Here is a 26611-nt window from a genome sequence, read left to right as displayed (position 1 = left end):
TCTGTTAGTAGCAGAAACTGTGTTTTGGTCTAATGTATGACATGTACTGTGATTGAAATAGTATTTATTAAAATCAGCAGAAACAGTATATGAGGACAAGAGAAAGAATCTTAACTTGTGATCAGTGGTGTGTACTTACTGGTCACTATGCCAACTTCAGCTTATCACTATTAGAACTGATTTTATAATACTGAAAGTGCAAGTGCATAAAATGTGGTCTTGCATGTATGGAGCTTATTGAAACAACTATTTCTTTCTGTTATGTGGATTTTGAGCATTAAAAAAAAAGGTCATCAGTAGACTCACTTCTGATGCGTAATGATAGTTTAGATTTTAAAGAATAATTTCCTATCTGGATTGGAAACCTGTGAGACAAGTTTTAGCTTAGAGGGGAATTTTCTCTGTAAGAATAAACCTTTGAAAAGAGAGCTTCAGTGAAGAATGCTGATACTACTTATATCTATAAAGCTCAAGAGAAGAAACAAGAAATTGAGATTTTTATTTTCTGTTAGGTTGTTTTTTGTTTGGTTGGGTTTTTTTAAAAAAAACCATTGAATGTTGGTCAAAATCCTTTTTATTTTCGACTGCTACACAGACAGTAGAGAGACAGCTATGAAGAGATGCTTAAACCTTCTATTGAGAAATGTAATAATGATGATGTAGTTTGTCCCCCAGTTAGATATCTGCTTGCAAACAATCAGGTGTGGGGGTGAAAATAAATGAGGAGCTGGAGAAAAGATGGCTCAGGATTCAGTCGGAGCATTGTATTCTGAACTGTATAGGTGGGACAGACTGATACAAAGCTGTCATTTTGGAAATACGACTATGGCTTTAAACTGAAATGAGGACACATATAAGGAAATTCAAGTAAGGAAGAAAGATTAAGATATATAAATTTTGAAAAATTAATTGTAAATTTTATCCCCTAGTAGACGATGGGTACAGGAATAGACAACTGTGGATATTTTCCATGGCCCTTTTCAAGGGCAAATTCCATGAGTGAATCTATGAATTTTGGGACACTTCCATTGAATTTTGAGAACCCACAAATTCCAAAAATGTCTAAATACTTATTTTGTTCAGGATATACTTTTGTAGTTTCAGCTTTTACATTTTTTTTCCATGGAATTGGCATGACAACTGTTCTTGATCATCTTGACTCAAGAAAAAGAGGTGAAAAAGAGCATGGTAGTACATATACAGTTATCCTATGTTTAAGTGTTACGTGAGTTATGTGATTTATGTAAGTTTACACATAAAAAATCATCAAGCACAGACAGAAGAAAGTAAAACTCATCTGCATTAAATTTCCAGATATACCTAAGGGTATGTACCAAACTCATCCCAGCTAAGATTAGGGATTTTACTTAAATGTCTAAGTAGAGCAACTAAATTTGGGAGAACTGAATTCAGGTCCTGCATTTGTTTATTATGAGGATATATAGCTTTCCCAAGAACATTATTCAGCTAGAGAAAGAACAAGCAATTTTATCTTTATTTAAAACAACAAACTATTCTGCATTAATTCTATGGTAAGAATTGCGAGACAGTTCTATGTATAACAGTCATTTTCGTGGAGACTAATAGGATGACCAGGTTTGTTCTTCCAGTTCCATTTGTACGGGGTCAGTCATTTGAGTTAGTCCTTTTGTAATGAGTCACTTTATTGCAATAAAGTGAGGCCTCTCATGGCTGGAGCTTTACCTTTTTTTACCCCTCCAAACTTTGAAAATACAGCTTTTGAGACTGATTCATGCTGTGATTTGGCAGTTGATAGACTATACTTATCTCCATCAGGAAAGCAGAGCATTATTGATTCATAAAATAGATGGTGAAACTGGAAAGAGACAAAAAAAAAGCTCATGGTTGAGATAATCTTACAATTTAGATCTACATATGTAAGTAATTTTCAATTCCTAAGGCCATTGCATTTTCTCTGGATTAGTCTTTGAAGGTGGTCTTTGTCTGTTTCTCTACCTTAGTGAAGTTTGGGGTAAGTTTTGTATGTAACTGTATGGCAACTAATAGCTTTACTTTTAGTAGTGATATAAAATCCTATCAAATAAATTAATTAAAATATTAATAAATTTTCCTTACATAGATGTCTTCTGCAACCAGAAATAAAGCACCGGTGCACATACAAATTCTACTACTCTGGTGCATTAATTTGGCTTATCAGAGGGCTTTCAAAAACCAATGAAAACGAGTCCATTTTAGGCTTCTGTGAGGTCACTCTAATATATGTGAGAAGCTGGTCCTGTAAAATACTCTCCATCATCCAGGAGTTTCAACAGTAGTTCATTCAGTTTTAAGCGTTGTTTAATCGATAAACAAAGTATTGATTACAAGATGGTTTTCAATTTTTGTGGAGCAATGCAGTATTGGATAATGACAGGTTTCTGCTGTAAGACTCTGAGGAGGATATCACTTTACCTTTCAGCTGATTTTCCTTAACACAGACTGCTTTAAATTCAGTATAATTTTAAACCTTCTATATAACTGTAACAAAAAAACATTGGACATAAATATGTATCCAAGCACGATCATGGTAGATGTAAGTTGTTTCACCGTCAATGATCCATGGACAAATAGCAATGAGTTTAATGAGCTGTAAATCAATATGGGCATTATATTCATTACACCATGGTATTTTAGAGACATTGTGCTGAGCACGAAACTGTGATACTTCTTGAATGACATTAATGGCTTATACTTAAAGATTATACAAGATACCTCCCATTTAAAATTAAGCCTAGTTGTACTTTGGTACATCGTAGACACAAAGTAAGTTTTGTGTTGCTGAAAAACCCTAAGACGTATACAGCCAGAAGAGTCATTGTGGTGGCTGTAATCTGAATATAAAATAATCTGCTAGGAAATAGAGCTAAATCTGGCAGTTAGTAATCAATCATTAGAAATTTATTTACTGAATAACATTTATGAATGCATCAGAAGTATTCTGTACAGTAGTACATGAAAGAGGACAAAGTCAGAATAAGCTGTTAAATTACAAATTCAAAATTATCATACTAAAGCATTTTTCCAGATTTTTTCAGTACTGTGTCACCTGCTCCTTTTTTCTCCTTCTATGTACTCCTTACAGAATCAGATTGTCTTTCCAAAATTCCTTATGTAGTCTTCATTTCTTTTGTTAGACAGGACTTGAGTCTGTCTGGGGACCTGAAACTACCTCACCCATGTGGGCTGCATTATTTTTACTCTGTTTCATTGGTTTAGACATGGATCTTGCTTTTAGAGGGAATATATTAGGTTGTAGTACTATGCAGCAGAGAGCAAATATGTAACACTTTTCACTGTTTAGGATAATTTCTCTGATATATCCTTACAGATGAGAAAAAAAACATACAATATTTGATTTTCTGAACTACTGGGTTGGGGTTCTTTCAGGTTAATGTAGACACTAAGTCTGAAACTTTTCATCTGTGCTGTGGTTCATCCATCTTTTCATCTTCTTTCTTATACGTCTTCCTATTTGCAAACTTTCCCTTGCTTAAACTAAAATTAAAAAAAAACCACTCTCAGTGTTCTATTGTTACTTCTGATTCAACTCATCTGTTGCTAGTGTTACATGCATACATTTTAAAAAGGCAGCATTATATTGATGAAGGGAAAGTAGGCACTTAGTCTTCATCTTCATTAGTTAAGCAATATGGGATTTGGGACAGGGCTGCATCTTAATCATTTAATCAATCATTGTTTAGACTGGTTCCTTATGCAGTTTCAGCCTAGGTTGACTTGTGCTCTTCCAAAGAAATCTGAGCATGGTTTGGGACTTAGCCGGTCCATGGATCATTCCCAAAAGGTAGTTTGCATATGGCCATCCTGATCTGAAGGGTAAAGAAGTTTAACCGTACAACTGCAAATTGTTTCTAGGCTTGTGGGCCAGAATATAGCCCTAGCACTGCTTATGAGTATAGATACATTTTTTTTCTCCCTACTCAACTACAGCATACATCCCAAAGTTGCTTCCTAAAAATTCTGCCCCTATTGTACCTCTGGTGTCCATACTGTGATGGTACAACTCTCATTTCTTTTTTCCAAACTTACTTCAATTCTGTAATGCAGTCTATATGTGTCTTTTAAGAATGAGAAAGGAAAAAGTATTTCCCAGGCAACAGTAGCCTCTCTGTGTTTCTTAAAATAGTCCAGGATCCTCTATTCTTCCTGGTTTATCTTAATTTCTTTCAGATCCACTGTCCCTGACACTGTTCTGTTCTACGATGATAATAATGGTTATGCCTTGGTGACCCAGTATCAGACAACCAAATGTTGCAGTGTCCCTACACCAACAATTATCACTGTCCCGAAATATGTACTGCGTAACAGAAGATGTAATAGTAGAATAGAAACAGAGAAGAAAGTATAAAGAGATGTTGGCTTGCTTTCAGGCTAAGTCTACTCATCATCTGGTTAAGAGAGGTAGGAACGGCAGTGATAGTAAATATACACTTAGCAGCTACCAACCACCCTGCTACAGGACAACTGTAACAGACTTAACTATTCCACAAGAGTGCACCTGCCAGTATCTTTGGTGTTTGCACTCACAGTAATGGCTAATGGCCGTTTCTTATCTTTGGAAAGATGGACTGATCTTTTGTATAAGACAAAGAAGTTGGAAGTCTTCTCTTAGCAAGAACAATGAACCATGAAATTGGGCAGAGGTAGCAGTGAATCGGTGTAGCTCATACAGAAACAGAGAGCCTAGTACTGGATAGCAAAAATGTGATTTTTTTTTTAATCTTCACCCTTTCTGTTGCCTGCTCTGCCTGTGGGAAATGTTGTCTTTTAAAACTTTAAGGAATTTTGTGTCTGAAATCTTGACTGGTATCTGCATTATAGTTGTTCTGTAACAGACAAGAAATCAATATTTTTGCCCCTCTTGTCTTGCATCTCTCTCTCTGTCCTTATGTTTTCTCCATGCCATCTTCTTCCTGAGAAATACAGCTCCCATGGCTTCCTAATTCCACTCTTTCTGTTTCCTGCAGGAAAATATAAAGTTAAGTGTTTTCCAGAGTCTGGAAACAGAGAAGCCAGATGGCCATTTGAGCAAAGAGAGCATCTGATGGCTACCTGCCTGTCTGCTAGCTGTAGAAAGTGACTCCTGTGTGCTATATTGGATACTCAGTGGAGCAGAGACAAGAACAGAGCTTTGACACCAGAATGAGGTACCAGATGAGATGCTGACAAAACCAATAATGGCAGATGTTTGTCCAATATGTCCTCTTTCCTCAAGTGAAAATAAAAATTCAGCAAAGGTTGACCATTTGTTCAGCCCTGCAGCCAGTATGCATTTTGCTTTTGTATTATTACTAGTTTTACTATTCAAGTTCATCATCTGACTTCTCAAATGTCTCTTCTTTTGCTTAGTTTGGGTGATCTTTGGGCTGATTTAGTTTCCAAATGAGCCAAAATGAAAATAAATTACATTCCTAACATTAATCATATTTTTCAGAATGGTACATCCATATCTACAGGTGAAAAGTATATGATCAGAGATTAAGACAAAGGACTTCTTTTCAAAGATGAAAGTAGGCTTCAATTGACTTTCCCAGTAAAAATAATTATATAAATAGTTAGAAGAAAAATCTTGAAAAAATTCACTACTTGACTTTACTCCTATGAGAAAAAGCCTGTTCTTGTCTCTGCAATTGGTAGTTAAGGTAAATGTTGTAGGTATTTTCCATCTTGATTTTTTTGTGTTATGCTTACTGTTGCATGAATTTAAAACTTTTTTGCCTTTGCTTTCTGATTTATTCCAAGTTTTATTGTTTGTGGGCTTTTTTTTTTTCTTGCATCATGTTAGTTTAAGTGTTGAAGTTGTCAATGCAGGTGATAATGCATATTAACAGGTTGTTGGTTTTTTTTTTTGCTTATTTTCCTGACTAATGCATTATTGAGGTTCCTGAGACCCAAGGAGGTAAAATTGGTTTGATTTTGTATTTTCTGTTTAAGTACAGCATTAAAAATATCCCTTTTATCCAGCTATAAAATGTCCTTTGCATAATTTTTGGAGCATGAACAAAACAGTTACACATAACTGAGGAGACAACCTTTACAGACATCTGATCACAATCAAAGGTGGCAAAAAGGAAGGACCTTCTTGTTTAACTACAGGAATAAAATTCTTCAAGCAATTTCTCTGGAGTTCATTCATGAAGTATTCCTCCTGGTAGATCTTGAGGAACACATGAGATAACTTTTAGAATAAAAATAAACAAAAGAAAACCATATCATAGGTTTAGAGTGAGCAGTGAGAAGATAGTACTGAATTAAGCTAAATTAGATTTAATAGAGTGTCAGACATAAATACAGTTTTGTGTTTATCGTTAGTGGAGGCAGCATCTATTTTCAACAGAAGATAGTGTATTTTAACATTGCTATACATATATTTGTGAGGCACAAATACAGACATAGAAAAAAGTTTCATCTTATTGATGTGTAAGAGTTTCTGTATGTCATATTTAAGAAAAACTTTAATATTGCATAGTGAGCATTATATTACATTCATATTTTGTTGACTGTCTTCCTTCATAGTTCAGAAACTTCAACAAGACCTGGTATCTGGTGGAACAATGAGGCCGTCTAACATTCAGCTCTGTAAATATGAGACTACTGGGGAAAGAAAGAGATTTGTAAGAGAGAAGAAGAAATATGAAGGGAAAAGTAAGGATCAAGTCAAGAACAGTCTAAAATCTGTCTATTTGGGGGTAATTATGCACTCACACCCAGCTATTCAAAGTCAGAACAGTTGTATAAATGGAGTGAATGATGACAGTGGTCTACAGACACCTTTGCTGCTCATCCTGCATTTTCTTTAGCACTGATTAACAGCAGTCTTGTATTTTTATCTCTATATCTGTAATTAGGAAATTTCTACATTGCTCACCAAAACGAAAAGCTGGATAGATTCTTAGTATGGGTGTGGTGGTGCCCACCAAGTTTCTTTTTCACTCCCACCACCTTCAACAGGACACAGGGAGAAAATACAATGGAAAAGCTTGTGGGCTGAGACAAGGACAGGGAGATCATTCACCAGTTACTGTCATGGGCAAACGAGGCTTGATGTAGGGAAATTACTTTAATTTATCGACAATTTTTTGTAACAAAGTAGGACGGTGAAAAATAAAAACACAACTAAAACCACCTTCCACCTCTCCCTGCCATGCTTTTTCCCAGGTTCAGCTTCACACTTTACTCTTCTACCTCTTCCTTCTTGCCTCAAGCAGTCTAGGGGAATGGAAAATGGGGTTGATATCAGTTCGTAATGCTTCATCTATGCCACTCCTTCCTCCTCATGTAGTTCCCCAGCTCCAGCACTGGGTCCCTCTCACACGATACAGTCTTTCTTACAGAATTCTTACAGCAATTCTTACAGAATTGCTTCAATGTGTGTCCTTCCCGTGGCCTGCATCTCTTCAAGAACTGCTCCAGTATGGGTCCCCCATAGGATACAGTTCCTGCCAGAAAATCTGCTCCTGCATGGACTCCTCTGTACAGGCTGAAGAGAGAGAAATGAAGTTTTCAGTAAGAAGTGTCTTTGAAGAAGGATGTGTTGATGTGTTTGAATGTTTTAATTCTTCTACTTGATGTGGAAGATGTTTGTCTCAGTAATATTTGTTGTGGCAGACTGCCTTGCAATTATTAATAAATATTAGAGTTATCAGATTAATATTGCATGTAAAATGACAGTAAGCATTTCTCCTTTTAGAAATGGAAGGGTTTAGATAATGTATGCTCCCATCCCACTATTAGTACAGATTCAAACTACTCTGATCTCCTGTGATTGTTAAATAGTGAATATAGAAAGTAAAGAATGAGCTACAAATCAATTGTAATTTAGGATACTATACTGATTTGGGCTGGAATAGAGTTAATTTTCTTCATAGTAGTTTTTACAATACTATGTTTTGGCTTTGTGACAAAACAGTGTTGATAACACAGGGATGTTTTACCTCTTGCTAAACAGCGCTTGCACAGCATCAAGACCTTTTCTGTTTCTCACTTCAATCCACAATCAAGCAGACTGGGGCTGCACAAGAGGTTGGGAGGCAACATAGCTGGGATAGGTGACCCCAACTGACAAAAGAGATTTCCCATGTAACAATGTCATGCTCTGCAGCAAAAGCTGGGGAAAAGAAGGAGGAAGTGGGGATGTTGTGGAGTTATGGTGATTGTCTTCTCAAGTAACCATTGTGCATGATGAAACCCCAATTTCCTGGAGATGGCTGAACACCTGCCTGCTATTAGGAAGTAGTGAATGAATCCCTTGTTTTGCTTTGCTTGAGTGTGCAGCTTCTGCTTTCCCTATTAAACTGACTTAATCTCAATCCATGAGTTTTCTCATTTTACACTTCTGAGTCGCTCTCCCATCCCAGTGGGTGGGAATGAGTGAATGGCTGTGTGGTGCTTAGCTGCCTACTGGCATTATCACACAACAGATATGAAACACAAAGTACACCCACACAGCCTATTCAAATACATACATATATGTAAAAACCTTCCTGTTTCTAATGACCACTGTAAAAGTAATCAGAAGTTAAGCAGATTGTCTGAAGATCTCTTTGCCTAACATTTGTTTTCCACTTAACTTTCCTTCTTAACTTTTAACCAAAACTTTATTATTTAGCAAGATATCATCAGCTTCAATGCATTCCTGCTCAAAAATTTTGGAAGTAATTGTTGTATAAAGATGTCTGGAAATATAATCCCATATAAACAAAGATTTCTAAAAGAGAACTAACCTTGAATTAAAAAATATGGGTATTCTAACTTGAAAAATGGTGTGTAAAATATCCAGGAGAGCAAAACTTTTATTTTAAAAAGAACAATTGAAATAAAGACATACTGGAAGAACAACAATAACAAAACAAGCAAACAAAACAAAACACCCCCCCAAAAAAAACCCCAAACAAACAAACAAACAAAAACCCAACCAAAACCACCCCCAAAAGACCAAAATGAGCTCAAAACAAATAAAATCACAAAGTGTTATAGACCTCTAAATGGCAAATGAAAACCTAGGAAGAAAAATAAATATTTTTATAATTAAATGCAATTATGAAATCAGGATAGTTTAGAATTTTATTATTGTCTATAAATACTTATACTTGAAATTTACACTAACTTAAAGAAATATAAATCTGAAGAAACGTTCATACTGAACCAATATCTTCACCGACAGATGGTGTGTGAGAAAAGAATATGCCCCAAAGATTAATTTTAATCCCTTTTTCAGACTTCTGGCATACTGAAATGAGAGAATACCTCCTCAGAATTTAAACAAGGTCTATGACAAAATCTTATACAGTTACAATATAAAACATCGGGTACAAATGTTTCCCCACACTTGTCCATTATAAGTGCTCTAAGTCTAATGCTTTGATTTTTAAAAGGAACATGTCACAAAACACTTTTGTTTTGACTCAGATATTAGAAGACTTTATCATATAGGTTGTAAGATAAGCTCAGATGAGTGATTGTCACTGCCTAGTGAGTACCAGTGCTTATCAGTCACTTCTAATTCATGGTCAAATGTAAATGTAACATCATATTTTCTGTATTTGGACTGTCAGCACTATGTACATTTTTTCTAGAATAATTAAACTGGGTTTTGTAATTCAGTAGTTAATTTTTATGTTTGAGTAAATAATTCACAACTAGTTACTTATGGAAGAAGCTCACTTATTCCACCTTTGGTGGAAGAGGATCATGTTAAAGAGCACTTTGAAAAACTGGACAAACATAAGTGCACGGGGCCTGATGTGGTACATGGGGTCTGATGGGATGCGCCCACAACTTCTGAGGAAGTTGGCTGATGCCACTGTGAGGCCACTTTCAATTATCTTTGGTAGGTCATGGTGATCGGAAGAGGTTCCTGAGGACTAGAAGAAAGAAAATGTCACTCCTGCCACTCTTCAAGAAAGGCAGGAAGTGGAATCTACAGAAGTGGTGTGTTTTTTGCCTTTTTTGTTTGTAGGGTTTTTGTTTGTTTCATTTTGTTTTTATTTGTTTTATTATTCTAATTCTTTCTTATTTCTATTCAGTTTTTTGAAGTTGGAAGCTATTGAACAGAAAAAAAGGAATATTTGGTTTTGAAAATATCAAAGTAGCATACCTCTTTTTGAAACTTCTTATTGAGGAGCTGAAGATGAGAACTGTGTGAAAACAGATCCTTCTTCATGCATTGTTTCAGTAGAAATAAACTACAATAAACCCGAGGAATTCTTGTGACATATATTATCTCACAGAACAACCCCTCTGGGTAATTCCTGAGATCTAGAGGATCCATGTTTAGTCACCACATTTTATGACATTTTCAAACCATACGACAGGCTTATACAGTGTGGTTACCTACCTGGATCGCTTTGTCTTCAGCACAACACAACAAAGAAGGCTATGTACTGCTTCCTCTTACAGATAAGCTCCTGTTAATACATATATTAATTTACATTAATTTTCAACAATATATATTTTTTCCATTTCTGGCCTAATTACTTTATTGTTTCAGGAAATCTGTTAGCTCTGATGCAATTGTATTCATAGAATCCCTGAAGTTGGATGATACGACTGAGGATCCTCTCATTTAGCTCCCATGCTCAAGCAGGGTCAGCTACAGCAAGTTGCAAAGCATTTGGCTCAGGTGGGTTTTGAATCTGTATTGACAAGCCATTCCAGTGTTTGACTACCCTTTTTTTTTCCTAAATTTAAATGGAATTTCCTGATTTTCAATTTGCACTCATTACTGAGGGCACTACTGAGGAATGTCTGGCTCTGTCTACTTTACTCCTTACAAGCATTCTCTTTTCCAGGCTAAAGAGTCCCAGCTCAGTCAGCCCCTCCTCATATGAAATATGCTACAGACTCTTAATCATCTTCATGGTCATCATCTTTTCAGTCATGTTATGTCCAGGATATCGATGTCTATATGTCTGTCTCTCGTATGGCTTTCTTGCTCTTTTTTTTATTCTTTTTTTTTTTTTTAACAGTAAGATAATCCTTTGTTATGTCTTCAGTACTGCCTCATTTTGTCTAATTTTGTTTAGTTCACATGACATATTTTTACTCTCAGGTTTAAAGAGACTCATTTATTGAGCGGAAGAGCCATCAAGCAAGCAACTTCATGAAATCACTCTTCTGTTTGTTTCATGGTATTAGTATTTGCTGAATATTCACTAATTTTTCAAATGTTTCTGCAGACAGGGACATGAAAACAGTTGTAGTGAACATATTTTAAAATACATGTCAATACACACAGAAGAAAGCACTGAATATGTGCCCAGATCTATTCCTCTATGATTTGTTAGCCAGACTGAAAGATTATGATGCATTCCATGTAAGCACCACCATATTTTTGCATTGCTCCCAGTGCCCCTTAGGAAGCAAATGTAACTCAGGGAAACTGATCTCTTTCCTGTTGGACAGAATCTATTTTGACAGATCTGTGTCCAGTATAGTACACATTTTAATTTCGGGGTAACCATTCTATCAAGTGCTTAGGAATAGTGGAATTAAAGTGATGCTCAGATAATAATGTATTTTGACGAGTGGGAAGAGAGTGAATAGGATCTCTTTTGACTCCAGACTTTTTTTTCCAGTGGCTTCTGAATAACATGCGAAGAGTGTATTTAATACCTCATACAGATGCCCTTTGAGATATGACCAAATTAGTTTTGTATGATTTAGTATCAACTAGTTCTTCTCTATATTTAGCTATGAAGTGCTTAAAATGTTCCTTTTTAAATCTAGTGCATTGTCTCTTGAACACATTATGATGCTTTGGCTCATGGTGAATAATCCCATATAATGAGAGTTGTCTGACTGAAGTCAGCTCATTTGCAAAATGCCTTTCATCACAGTCTATTCCAGTCCTTATAGACCTCAAACTTTCATTATCTTCTCCATATCTTTAATTTTAGGGCATGTCAGCATGCCTAAAGGAGTTCAGTTGATTTAACAGCCTTCTTATTAATGTTTACTGTTTGTACAGAGTTTAGCATGTGTTGGAAATCTCAGGCACTTAGTGTGAGAGTTACAATGATTTTAGCTACTTTTTTTCTATAAGTCTTTGTACTGGTATTATAAGAAATGAATTGTTAAAAGGAACAGGTGGCCAGAAAAAGTAACGAAGGAGGAAGAAAAGCTTGAAGAATCAGTTAATGGACATGATTTCGGTTTAACAAGATTACATTACTATTATTCAAGAAAACAGGAAAGTGAGACTTTGAAGGGTTGGGGTTTTTTTGGTGTCTTAGTCTAACAGAAGATAGATTTCATATGATTCAGAAAGGATTTATAACCTGCTTGAGCAATAAAAATTATGTCACAAAGCCCTGTTTCATAAAAATTCTCAATACAAGTAAACCAGGAAAAATTAGATTGATCAAAAAGTGAAACCTTACCAAAGATGGTGATGTGAATAGCTGCTTCCTTAATCAGCAATGAAGTGACTGAAAATTCACCACAATCAAACTTTCTTATCATAACATAATTTAAACTATAATGCAAAGTTGATCTCATGCAGAAAATTTTAAAGAGTACTGTCCAGCATGACTCATGGCCACTACATTTTTTCAGACATACTGTTACTTGCCACAGACCAGTGCAGAGGTTTTAATCTCTTTAGTTAATCTTTTGCCCTGTGCCTGGATGACCTTAATTCAAAGGCTGGTTCTGCTATCAGATCTACAGTGAGGGTCTCTGAATGGTATAACAAATAAATATCCAATCTTTACTAAATAGTAGTCAGCCTAATAGCTTATTTTTACTACAGTTTCTCTGGCTGAAGTTAATGGTTTTAGAATAAGGAGAGGAAAAGAAGACACCAGCAGAAATCCAATTATAGAACTCATTTTAGTGTAGAGTTGAGATGAAGAGAGAAAATACTGAGAGACAATTTGGAAGCCTACAATATAAAGTAACAAATTCACGAGAACTGAAACATCACAAAAGCAGATCATATCCTTGTATTAGACTTTTGGGGTGCAAACGCTGCTACCTGCAATGAAATTAAGGACCTTGTCAATGAGCTGACTTATGGAATATACATTATACGAAATTATTTAAAATTTTATTTTATTTCTAAATTACAATGTCATCCCAAACTGTTCCTAAAAAATTGTAAATACAATTAAAGAATCATAAAATATCTCAAGTTGGAAGGGACCCATAGGGATCGTCAAGTCCAACTTGCTGCTCCTTGTAGCACTACCTAAAAATAAACCATATAACTAAGAGCATTGTCTGGATGCTCCTGGAACTGTGACAGGCTTGGTGGCGTGACCACTTCCTGGGGAGCCTGTTCCAGTGACCAACCACCCTCTCAGTGAAGAAACTTTTCCTAATGTCCAATCTGAACTTCCCCTGATGCAGCTTCATTCCATTTACTCGTATCCTATCATTGGTCACCAGAGAAAGGAGATCAGCACATCCCCCTCTGCTGCCTGCCTTGAGGAAGCTGTAGACTCTGATGGGGTCACACCTCAGCCTTCTCTACTCCAAGCTGAACAAACCAAGTGACCTCATGTGCTCCTTGAGACCTTTCACCAGTTGGTCAACTGGCTCTGGACACACGCTAATAGTTTGATGTCCTTCTTATACTGAGGTGCCCAAAACTGCACACAGTACTCCAGGTGAGACTGCACCAGTGCAGTATAGATTGGGACAATCACCTCCCTTGATCAACTAGCTATGCTGTGCCTGATGCACCTCAGGACATGGCTTACCCTTTTGGCCGCCAAGGCACACTATTGACTCATATTCAACTTGCCATCCACTCAGACCCCCAGATTTCTTTCCATGGGACTGCTCTCCAGCCTCTTGTCCCTCAATTTGCACATAAAACCAGGATTATCCCACCCCATGTGGTGAATCTGCCACTTGCTTTTGTTAAATTTCATGAGGCTGGTGATTGCCCAGCTCTCTAACCTATCCAGACCTCTCTGTAAGACCTCTCTACCCTTGAGGGAGTCCACAGCTCCTCCTAATTTAGTGTCATCAGCAAACTTACTTAATGTACTTTTGATTCCTGTGTCCAGGTAATTTATAAAAACATTTAAAAGAACTGGCCCTAAAATTGAGCCCCGGGGAACCCCACTGGTGACTGGCCACCAGCCTGATATAATCCCATTTACTGTAACTCTTTGAGCCTGACCCATCAGCTAATTGCTCACCAGTTGCATTATGGACTTGTCGAGCTGTGTGCTGGACAGTTTATCCAGAAGGATACTGTGAAGTATCAAAATCTTTGTTAAAATCCAAACCCACCACATCTACTGGCTTCCCTTCATCAAGCAAATGAGTGACCTTGTCCTAAAAGGAAATTAAGTTAATTAAGCAGGACTTTCCTCTCATGAACTTGCGCTGGCTATGACCAGTGACTGCATTGTCTCTAAAGTGTTTTTGAATAACCTTCTCCATAATTTCAGCGGGCACTGAAGTTAGACTGACAGACCTGTGATTACTAGAGTATTCCTTCTTACTCTTCTTGCCAGCTTCCAGATCTCTCCAGACTCCCAAGACCATTGAAAAATAAAAGAGAGAGATCCCACGATGACATTGGCTGGTTCTTTCAGTACCCTGGCATGAATGCCTTTGGGCCCCATAGATTTTTGTGCATCCAGGTGGAGCAGCAAGTCTTGAAAAACTTCAGAGTTGGCTTGGAATTTATCATTGCCCCAGTCATGGTCTTCCAACAAAGGGTTCAGGTGCCTCTGGGCCCATTATTAGTGTTGAAAACAGAGGCAAAGAAGGCATTAAAAATCTCCGCTTTGTCTACATCCCTATTTGTGAGGTGACCGACCTTATCAAGTAATGAACTAATGTTATCTCTGGTCTTCCTTTTGCTGTTAATATATTTTAAAAATCTCTTTTTTCTGTCCTTCACAGCACTGGCCAGCTTGAACTCTAATCAAGATTTGGCCACACGAATTTTCTCCCTACAGTGGTGAAAACTATCGGAAAACCTATGACAGACTTGATGAATGACATTTTTCTTATCAAAGAATTAGATTTATCGTTTTAAGCACCATGAGTGCTTGGTATAAATCTGAAGCTAATATTTCAGTTAACTCCTTTCTGGTGAAGTACATTACATGAATCTTCATTTATATAAAATACTATCTACTGTTTGCTTGCTTAGTCACTTATTGCACAAAATAGTCTTATTAAACCATAACGTAAAGAATTCCCATATTAACCTTACCCTTCTCCTCCCCACCTGGCCCCAAATGAAGGACTTAACCAGATTGATTTAACAACTTCAGTCCAGTCTGGAGAAGCTACATTGATGAGGTGAAAAACAGTTAAGTCACATAAGTAATTCTCAAATAAAAGTACCTATTCTTAGTCTTGCAAACAGTCCATCAACAACTTTCAACAATTATCTTTGCTCTAATGCTTTTGTCTAATAATTACATTATAGTGTATTTCTATGTCATTTTACACTGATTCTCCAGAAATTTTACAGAAATGAATTATCAACTTAACTGTAAAAAAAAAAGTAAACATGTTTTTGAAAGACTAAAAACCACCTTAACATCGTCTGTGGTACCTTGAAAAAACTTGAGATTTTCTAAAAGACCATCAACTATGCTACAACACATTTTGCAAAGAACAATTGAACATTCTGTCCACATTAAATATATGTTATATTAATTATCTAATTGAGTGGATTTAGTTTTTATTTATCTGGTTTATACACAGACCACTAAAAATAAGATAATGACATGTAATGACAATATCTAAGCTAAGTGAATTTGCTGCATTTATAATGCTGGAAGTATAAATTCTAATTATAGAATTATAAGAACATGCTATTAAGAGTCAAATATGACATATTGTGTTGACAGGCTACTCTCTAAGATTATACTTAATGGTTACCTATGGGAATGTGGAAGATTAGCAAGGTCGCAAAACCTGGAAAATGCATGTATAATGCATATTATTAAAAGGATTTTCTTTTTTGTAAGGAATGAGAGTGATGTATTATTGGAAATATATTATTGAAATATATACTTGGAAGCTGTATATTTACTTATAAGAATGTTATAAGTTATAATGTTAAATTATAAGAATATATTTAGTATAGGAATATTTTGGTTCATTATGTTGTGTTTGTAACTGCAGAAAAAGAAAACAATCCAACTTTTTGATCGTTCCAAAGATGAGCAAGTGAATAGACAGCCACTAACTTTCCTTTGTCAATAGCTATTCACACTCTGGCTATTTTTTTCCAAAGCATGAAGAAATAAGAATTGCAGATGAGCATTAGGAGGTGCCATATAGCTTCATTTTAGCAATTATTTTGATACTGCCTACAATATTTTCCCCATAGGATTGCTATCAGGTGAGCAAAAAGCTGATTGTAAAGATGTACAAAAAGAACAATTATTAAAGGTTTACTGTGAAAACTGAAGAATGGACTGAGCAGAATTCCAAGGGAGTCTGTGATGGCTGTAGTACTGTGCAGCATTTTTATTAACAGCCTGGCTGATGGAGTGGCAAGTATACTGATTAAATTTACAGATGACATCAACCTTCTGGAGTCTGTAAGCATGTTGAATTCAGAATAATTTTGAGAAAATGGAGAAATGGTCAGAAAAAAAGATGAAATTCTACAAGGACATCTGCAAGGTGGGTATAATCCACTGCATGAAATGAGGACAGAGAATAAGAAGAAATTGAGTTATTTTATCTAGACAAAAAGGAGAGAGAAAGAAAGGAGATCATGTGACAGCCTTTATATATAAAAGATATCTGCCAAGAGAAAGGTAATAAATGGTTTTCTCCATGTCACATGTAGACAGGTTAAGAAGTAAGAGACTTGCATTACATCAACGACTATTTATGTCAGGATTTTTTTTTTTGGTAGTTGTGAGAAAAGTTAAGCATTAGAACATTTTTGCTGAGAGAGAATATTTGACCTCTATCACTGCAAGCATTTTCTGAATAAAACAGGAATAATGCAGACTAGCTGATCTTTTCAGGCTAATGGGATAAACTGGTTGACATATTATTGACTTTTGGATACACATGTTCTGTGTGACTATACACGTGTATATATGCACACTTGAATTCATAGTCTTCACTGGATCAATGTTTCAGTTTGATATTTTGTTTAATTTTTTAGAAAATTAGTAACATGACTTAATATAAAACAAAACTATCTGACAGTTGCCAGTTAAAGCTCAGATGTCTACCTTCACTACTGTAACAACTGTTACTCGTCAGCTACACTACATTAAGTGTATGCATGCTTTTAGAGAAAAGCATATTGCCAGTTGTATAGATTGCTGTTTCAATTGATTTTCCCCTCTGTCTTGACTTATGTTACTCCAGAATATCTTGTTGGGAAAACAAAACAAAACAAAACAAAAAACAACCAACCAACCAAAGACAGACAAAAAGCCCCTCATCAGAATCATGTCCAGAATATCTAACCTGCTTATCATCCTTTTAAAACTGGTTAGTTAGAAAGACATCCTTGGGGTTGCTGTAGAAATTCAGATAGTTTGTAGTCTACTGAATACATAAAGAAAGAGACAGAGTGATGTATCATACAGAGATTTATGATATGTAAAGTCTTTTAGTTGGAGTCTTTTGATATTTACCCCTAAAACCTATGGACCAAACGGTTGCACTTAGAAAGAGCAACCAATGAAAAGGGTAGGTTTTGTCTATTTTTTTTTTACACATCTAACATCATTTGATGGACTACAACTTTCTACAAATCACAGTCTGGTCATAAAATACAATAACAACTCTGAGCTCAGAAAGTGCCACTCATAAAATGCTTTGGAGAACAGTAGAGGATAAATTGCTTGTGATCAAGAATACTTAAGTGAAACATCAAACACGTAATCCTTTAGTCCACTTTCATATTCTAATGCAGGCTAAGATTTGTAGATAATCACAGAAAATGTGATCCTTGGCTGATGGGCATGGTTAGCAAAAGCCCTAATTCTTGCTATTTCAAGTACCTGAGGATTATATTTAGGGTGTATTAAATATCCAGCTCATTCTGATCATAGTTATCTTGATAATTTTAAGACACTCACTGAACATGAATAAAAAGTGTCAGGAAAATTATTATTATGACCTTTGCCACCTCTTTTCATGATTTCGTTAAGAATTTTACAAAGACAAAGAGTTTATGGAATACAGGGGAAAAGGGAAGCCCAGGAGACAACTGTATTACATACTAAGAAACAGAAGGAAATCATTAGTGTATGGATCTGGATATGGGTCAAAGAAAAATCCTATAGCAAAGAGGCAACAGGAAAGGTGGGAACCACATCACAGGTATATAAAGACTAAAATAAAACTGATCTAGGCTGAGGCTGTAGAGACTGCTTATTTTGTGCTAGGTATATGATTACACTGGATTAGCCTTATTCTGAGTCAAACAAACTCAGATTTTGTAAACAGAGGTCTTGATTCAACAATAAGAAAAGTCTTTATCTGGCCATTCTGCAGAATACTACCAATGAACAAAAGCAGGATCAGAACTGGTGACAAGGAAGTAGACCAAAGGGAAATAAACAAACAGAAATAATCAACTTAAAGAACCTGAGCAGTGAACCAATGTTTAAAAGTTTATACAGAGAATAAATACATGTTACCAAATTAAAACAAACAAACAAAAAACCCCAACCCCTCTGATCCTTATATTTATGCATTTCAAAAGATACAATGCAGTAGAAATTTTCCAGTTATTAATATTAATGGATAGCAGAAAAATGGAAGAGGGAAAGGGAAAACAAATCTGACCTCCAAATCAGATAAGCATATATATAGGTGACCACATGATAATTGTTACAGCTGGAAGTGATTCAAAGGATGATGATGCAGAAACGTGACTCATCTTTGGAAATAAAACCTTAAAATTTCAAATTTGAAAGGTTACTCTTTTCAATCTTTGATAGAGTTCTGTTTAAAACTTTCAGATTTTAAATCAGTCACAGGTTTCATAGGGAAACTTCAGCTACAAGTTATGGCAGCAGTGTCAGTATGCTAAAAATGAAAATTTTAATTCTTTTTAAGACAAGCAAACTCTCACAGCCTGAAAACAGGCAATATGCATCTACTTATTGTATTTCAGAGTAAAAAGAACTAATTAGTACCATGTTTAAGCTATATAGTAACAGATATTACTAGTGTAACAGAAGTCAGCTCTGATATAATAGAAAAAGCTTATTTGAAATGCACTTAAACCAAGACAATTGACTTTGTATTGGTTTTGCTGCATAAACTTGGAAAACATACAGCTATCATGGAACAGCCAACACTTTGACATCCTAAATTTGCCCCCAGTGTTTCTCAAATACTTGTTCAGTCTCCCTTTAAACTTAGGTACACTTTTTTTAATTCACAGAGTTCTTTGGCAAGGAGTACTACAGATCTGCTTGATATGATTTGGAGAATCAGCTGGCTTTGACTATTCTGAATCTGGCTTCTAGTATAATAGCTTCAAATGAAGGTCACAAGCTTTAGCAATGGAACAGTTCCTTCACGCCCACTGTCCACTCACAGGTTTGTAGACTTTTGGTGTACCCCTTCTGCATGACCTCCTTTCAGTTTGTAATACAGACTATTTAGTCTCTTTCATAAACCCTAATGACAGGAATTTTCTGTTTACTATCAAAGTTCATTGCCATAGACGACAAAAAAATGAAAAATCCCCAAATAACAAAGTATTTAAGGTGATTTTATAAAAAAGTCCAAGAATATACCATGTTTTGTATCTGTCATTTTCATATTTAAAACCCATTAAAATAAAAGCTAGAAAAATAATTAATTACTTCTAATGCTTTAAAATGTAAGTTGAAACTAGATAGACTGCTGACATACAAAGGGTCTTTGTATAAGATGAATGGAGTAAGGATTGGCTCCTGAATTTTACATTTTAAGCAAATTTGAGCAAAAATCAACAAGGGCAATAGATTACCTAACAGGTTGATGACTCCGGTGAGAGGTTTTAACTTGAACTGAATCTGTCTAGCTAACTCATAAGCCCTGCAAAGAATGTTGGCTTACTACGGCATCATAATGCATGCAAACTGGCAACACTAGTGGACACCAAGATGATAAAGATAGTGTTCTGTGGAGATGAATGCATTAGAAGAAAACTTAAAATCCTGTAAATAACAGAGTATGACATATTGCAATATGCTCAATTTTATATTGGAAGGTACTATATAAAGCACACCTATTGATTAACAAAAATCCTGACTATCAGTTTGATCTATGAATAATAATATTTTTTATTACATATTTACATTTTACACTGTTTCTATCACTGCATCCTGCAATTAATAGTAATTTTCTCATTGGGAATTTTGTGTGGGAAGACAATTTGATTTCTGAGCTGAGAAAAAAGAATAACCTTAAAGACCTACTCTTCCACAAACCTTACCTTTAAAGATCACTTTAGCTGCTGGCAATAGGTCTATTGTTGTAAATGTATGTAAAGTAAAAATGCAATCAGACTAATTCTTCATTTAGAGAAATGGTAGATGGTAAATATTTAAAAATAGAATAATTATTAGAGGGAAATCACTGTTTGCAAATGATGCAGGCAGTGGAATATAAAGTCTCGGTTCTGTAAAAAAATATATTCATCAGTAAATGGGACTATGCACAATCTTAGCATTAGGTTTATGCAGAACAGTTGGCAGGATCAAAGTCTAAGCATATGTTTCATATTTCTGTAGCATTCGTAGTTTGCTGCAGTGGATCTTAGAAAAGAGACAGTGGGAATAATTTCTGCTTTGAAAACTTAAAATGCATGCTTTCGACAAGATCATGAGTGTGTTCTGGTCTTTGTGCTCAGAAGCACTGTCCATGAAGGCTATCTTCCAATCACAGGTGGATACATACCTTTTTAGCTTTGAGAATTAGTTTCTGTATCAGTCTGTATTATGACTCCATAAACATGAGTGGTAATATAGTGAGAAGAGTTGTGAGCATACAGCAGGCAGGAACAATACACTGAGGGAAAATGAGAATTCCCTGAGCTATTTCATGGAATCATAGAATGTTTTGGGTTAGGAGGGATGTTTGAAGGTCATCTAGTTGAACTCCCTCTGCAATGAGTAGGGACATTTTCAAATAGATCAAGCTGCTCAGAGCCTCATCCAGTGCTTGCTCTTCTCATTATTTCCCGCATCTGTAAGTATGGAACCAAACCCGAAGGCTTCCTCACAGCCTATCCAAAAGATACTGGGGCTTCATATGTGTTTTGAGGCAGTCTAATAACTATTTGATGATCAAAAGCTGGAGTTTCATTTGTGTTTTGTATTGGTTCTCCTCCAATATGTAAAGGGTTTAATTGTGTGTTTGTTTTTAATCAGTTTGATTATTTTTCTTCTCTTCCTTATCATTAGTAAGAATACTGTGATTAGTATAAGTAACCAAGGAAAATCTTCGCTCCACAGTCAGAGAGTCCTAGCTAAATTTATTTAAGCAGAGGAACAACAGAAAAAGAAGTTTTCAACATCTGCTTTCTAAATGATATCTCCACTAAAACAAAATGGGGTGGGTTAGCATTGGTGGGCATCCAAGGGATCACCCAGCTGCTCACTTACTTCCTCCTGAGCTGGACAGAGGGAGAATATAGGAAGAATAGGAGCAAGAAAGTTTATGGGTTGAGATAAAGAAGGGGAGATTACAGTTACTGTTGCAGGCAAACAGATCTAACTTAGTCAATTAAAATAAATATTTAATTACTGACTCAGGTAATGGAGAACAAAACCAAAAAAAATAGTAACAAACATTTACATACTTAGAGAGAACAGATTTTCTTCCTTTTTTCCAAGGCTCGCTTTCATTCCAGACACCTCTCCTCCCTACTTGTCATTACTGCAAGTTATGCTCAGTGCTTTCAGTGAGGCAACAGGCAGTGTGGTGAGTGGTTGTGGCCAGGACAGAGGTTTCTCACTGCTGCTGCATCTTTTGTGCTCTGTTCTTCTGCTCTGGGGTGGGTCTTCCATGGGCTGCAGTCCCTTCAAGGAGAAAGGGCTGTGTCTGATCCACTACAGAGCACCTCCTTTTCCTTCTCCCCAGCATCCCCTCTTTCCAAGCTCAACTTCACTCCTCAATTCATGACTCCTCTACCTCCTCCAGCCTCCCCAAGCAGCACAGGGGGATGGGGAATGAGGGTTAGAGTCCATCCATAAGAGCTGTAGTTCTGCAACTGTAATACAGGTAGACAATAATTTCTAGACACTTTACAGGATGTAAGAGGGCACAGGACAGACTTGTGAGCTAATGGCTTTGCCAGTCCCACAAAAAACCCAGAAGTTAAAATTGGAAAAAAAAAATATACAAAGAAATAGATAACTAAGGAGGTATCTCTTTTTATCTTAAGACTTCTGACTAAAATAAATAGCTTTTCCTAAAGATTCAGTATTTTTCAGGAACCAATGGAAATTGCTTTTCTACAGCAGACTTTTTCACAATAAGCAAGGTTGTCCAGCTACATAGTCTTTTAATCAAATACTCTCCAGGGATGGGAAGAAATCAGAATTTTCCTGAACTGTCTTAAGTCTCAACAAGCTGAATATATTTTCCCATTGTTCTTCTGAACAATGAGCAATGTGAGCCTGAACTCTTTATTTGCTCTTGCTAGCAGCACACACTAGCCAGCCATGAGAAACTACAGTTTATGTCATTAAAGCTTCTGAGACCAGTCTCCTGGCTTAGTATGCTTTCATTGCTGAGAGGTGACTCTATCCTCTTTAATCTTTCTGGAAAACTGTGAGAAGTTAGAAGGGTTACTCAGAATTTCCTTTCTGCCAGATACAAAAGTTTATACTTTGCAGACATGAGTAAGGATGCAAAAAAGGCTATGTCAGAAGGCAAACATATTTTAAGCAACTATGACAGCATGTTTTGATATTTCTGTAATGCCTTACTAGAACTAGGTAAACATTTTATATCAAAAAGTTTTCAGTAGTATTACAAATGGATTGACACTTTAAATAGTACCTGAATACAGTAGATTTCAATAATGTGTTTTTCACCTTTCTCTGCCTTTTGCAGGGAGCAGTATAGAGTGATTCAGGGGAAGAGTATGCTCTCCTCCCAGGATCTCTATGTTTTTGTGTTTGGTTGGATTTTTTTTGTTTGTTTGTTTTGTGGATGTTTTTATCGCAGCCATCACCATGGAAATCACCACACTGTAAAATTTATGTAGGGAGTCACCATACACTTCATTACTGAAAATATTTATGATATAATGTTGATTTAACGTATCTTCAGAGGAACTCTTGCTCTCACTGCAGGAGTGCTATAAGCACTAGTGGAATAATATGCTATTTCAGAAGCAAATATCCATGTCTGGCTTGAGATACACCTGTTTACACCAAGCCCAAGTGCATGCTAGATGCATCCTTGGTGCAAAAGGAATTGCAGGTTTTGCATCATTGAAATTTGCCATTTGATATGGGAATGCATTCTTAAATAAATGTGATTATGTTATATACCATTTTAATGCACTTTTCTCGCTTTATGGTTTTTTTTTTGCTAATGACTTATTACTTGCTGTTTATTTTATATTTATTTTAGACTGTAGAAATGATCTTAGACAAAAAGCAAATGTGACTGATTTTCTTATTCATGTTCAAAATGGGTCGGAAAGCAGCAGAGACAAGTTGCAACATCAACAACACATTCAGCCCAGGAACTGCTAACAAGTGTACAGTGCAGTGATGGTTCAAGTAGTTTCACAAAGGACACGAGAACCTTGAAGATAAAGACTTCAGTGGCCAGCCATTGGAAGTTGACAATGGCCAGCTGAGAGCAATCATGGAAGCTGATGCTCTTACAACTACATGAGAAATTGCCGAAGAACTCAACGTCCACCATTCTACAGTCATTCGGCATTTGAAGCAAATTAGAAAGGTGAAAAAGCTCAAGAAGTGGGTGCCTCATGAGCTGACCAAAAATAAAATTAAAAAAAAATTTTTTGAAGTACTGTCTTTTCTTATTCTATGCAACAGCAATGAACCATGTCTCAATCGGACTGTAACATGTGACAAAAAGTGGATTTTCTACAACAACTGGTAATGACCAGCTCGGTGGCTGGTCTGAGAAGAACCTCCAAAGCATTTCCCAAAGCCAAACTTGCACCAAAATGGTCATGGTCACTGTTTGGTGATCTGCTGCTGGTCTGATCCACTACAGCTTTCTGAATCCCAGTGAAACCATTACATCTGATTTTTACACTAGAGGAATAAACAAACTTATTTCTTGTCGGCAAAAATGTGTTGATTGTAATGGTTTCTATTTTGATAAATAAAGATGTTTGAGCCTAGTTATAATGATTTAAAATTCATGGTCCAAAACCGCAATTACTTTTTGCACCAACCTAATATTTGCTGCTAGAGATCTCTTTTGTAACAACTATTAGGCTACAATAGCTAAATAAACTGTCTGCTGTTATAAAATAAATTGTAAACTGGATTCATAATTATTGAGCAAAATATGAGCACAGTAGACAGTATTTTCCATTTTTTTGCTTCTGCTGTACAAAATAAGTATAGACCGCTTTTATTCTGATCTAGCATCATGTATGATCCACATCACATTCAGATTGTATTGATGTAAATAACTACAGGGTGTTCAGAGTTATAAGATAAACTTAAAACTGTTACTTAAAGGAAAAATAATTTAAAGAAAAGCAATTTTCTTGATACCCTTTATGGCTATTTCTGAAGAAGTAACCTATGGTAACCGAAAAGTACTTGGTATTCAGATGCAAAAGCTGCAGCCTTTCTTGCAAACGTTAATGGATAAACCTTAATTCTTTATGTTTGGACTATGTGAGCTACAGGTGCTTACACAGAAATAGTGCAAGATCAGTAATAAAAGTGTCAGGAGTTTCTGAATCCAGTAGGAATCCAGTAGGCAGCAGAGGCTACCATGGCTCTGTGTCTCCAGGTCCAGCCTGAGACTGATAATGTTTTCTATAGGCACCCATGCACACAGTACATACGCACACGGCTGGGCACACAGATTAACACAGTTGACACACTCAGCACTCACACAGACACAAACAGCACCAATGGCCTTATCATTTCCCTTCTCTAGCTGATCAGAATGAAGATCCCTTTACGGGAAATACATACCCACATCTACAATGTGGATCCCTCCAATCTGCCCAGTAACTGACCTCTGGATGCCAGCTGTTGACTCTTGCATATTCTGAGTCCACAAGACCCACAGTTCCACTCCAGTTGCAGCTCCCCTTCAACCACAAACTCACATGCATGCACAGCCATGTACAGGTACATTATGGATCCTCCAAAGGAATTCTCCTAAGCAACCTGCAGTGTTTAAGTGGTGTTATTTTCAATAAGATTGAAACAGAATTTCTGTTTCAGGGGTAGGAGAAGGGATATTGTAAAAAGCATGAGAAAGACCCAGTAATACAAAGAGAAAAAATTGGAGAAGTCAAGATAGGACACTAAGCAAAGGGAGTTCCTCAGGGTATGTGGAGATGGAGCATATCACAGAGGATTTAGCCTTGACCTTCATACAATATAATTGATTGTGAGCATTTTTGCAGATTTTTATGTTTCTTATTGATATACATGTATTTCTATCTGGCAAAGTAAGTACATAGGATCTGCTGAATCATTTATTTCAATACAAAATGAATTATGATTGCAATTCCTTATTTTTCACTCATATACATACACTCATGAAATAACTCTCTCAGTCAAACTGGCACAAAAATACAACAGTGATGGATTCACTAGAAAATGGCTATTCTGCTCTGAGACACATGCTGAGACTTCTATTTGGCCCATTTTTTTTCCCTGGTTTAATTCTATTGATTTCAATAGAGTTACATCAGCAGAGATATGACTCGCTGACTTCAACAAGAGTAATATCCAGGCACCTACAATCAAAGTTTTTGAGCTTAGAAACAGATTAAGAAGGATTGAAAACAACATGAGACACTATGATATTTTGGATTACCTTTTCTCTCTTTTATATTCTCATGAGAAATGTGTCATGTTGAAAAAGACTGATTTACCTGAGCTAAGGTTCTGTCCCAGTTTTGTGAAATTAAGAATATGATTGAAAGATGATTGTGGTGGAGGTGATAATTTCTGTAGGTAGCCTAGCATATGAGCTGGTATTTTCCCTCTGTAGCTGACTAATTAATCTTAATATCAAATTACTCTAAGTTCAGAGCTACCTTGTAAATAAAATTAGAATTAAGCAGTTTGAGATATGGTTGTAATCTATACAGTATGGAAATATTTAGTGTATTCAAATTATGTTTTCTATCAGTGAATGAATCAAACACCATTAACATTATTAGGAGATGTATGTATGCATCAAGGAGAGCCTGTATTCTTAAAAAGACATTGAGCTTCGGAGGAAGATGGTTTTAGACTTATATCTGAATGATATGGTGTCAGCTGTCAAAGTAGAATGTAACAAACTTGGGCTTAGAACTATTACATCACAGAATCACAGAATGGTTAGGGTTGGAAAGGACCTCTGGAGATATCTACCATCAGCCATCTTCTAAAGCAGGTACACCTAGAGTAGATGGAACAGGGATGTGTCCAGGTGGGTT

This window comes from Caloenas nicobarica, chromosome 3 (assembly GCF_036013445.1).
Source record: "Caloenas nicobarica isolate bCalNic1 chromosome 3, bCalNic1.hap1, whole genome shotgun sequence".
In the NCBI taxonomy this organism is placed as follows: Eukaryota; Metazoa; Chordata; class Aves; order Columbiformes; family Columbidae; genus Caloenas; species Caloenas nicobarica.
The sequence above is the reverse complement of the archived record's forward strand: the minus strand, read 5'-3'. Positions refer to the sequence as shown.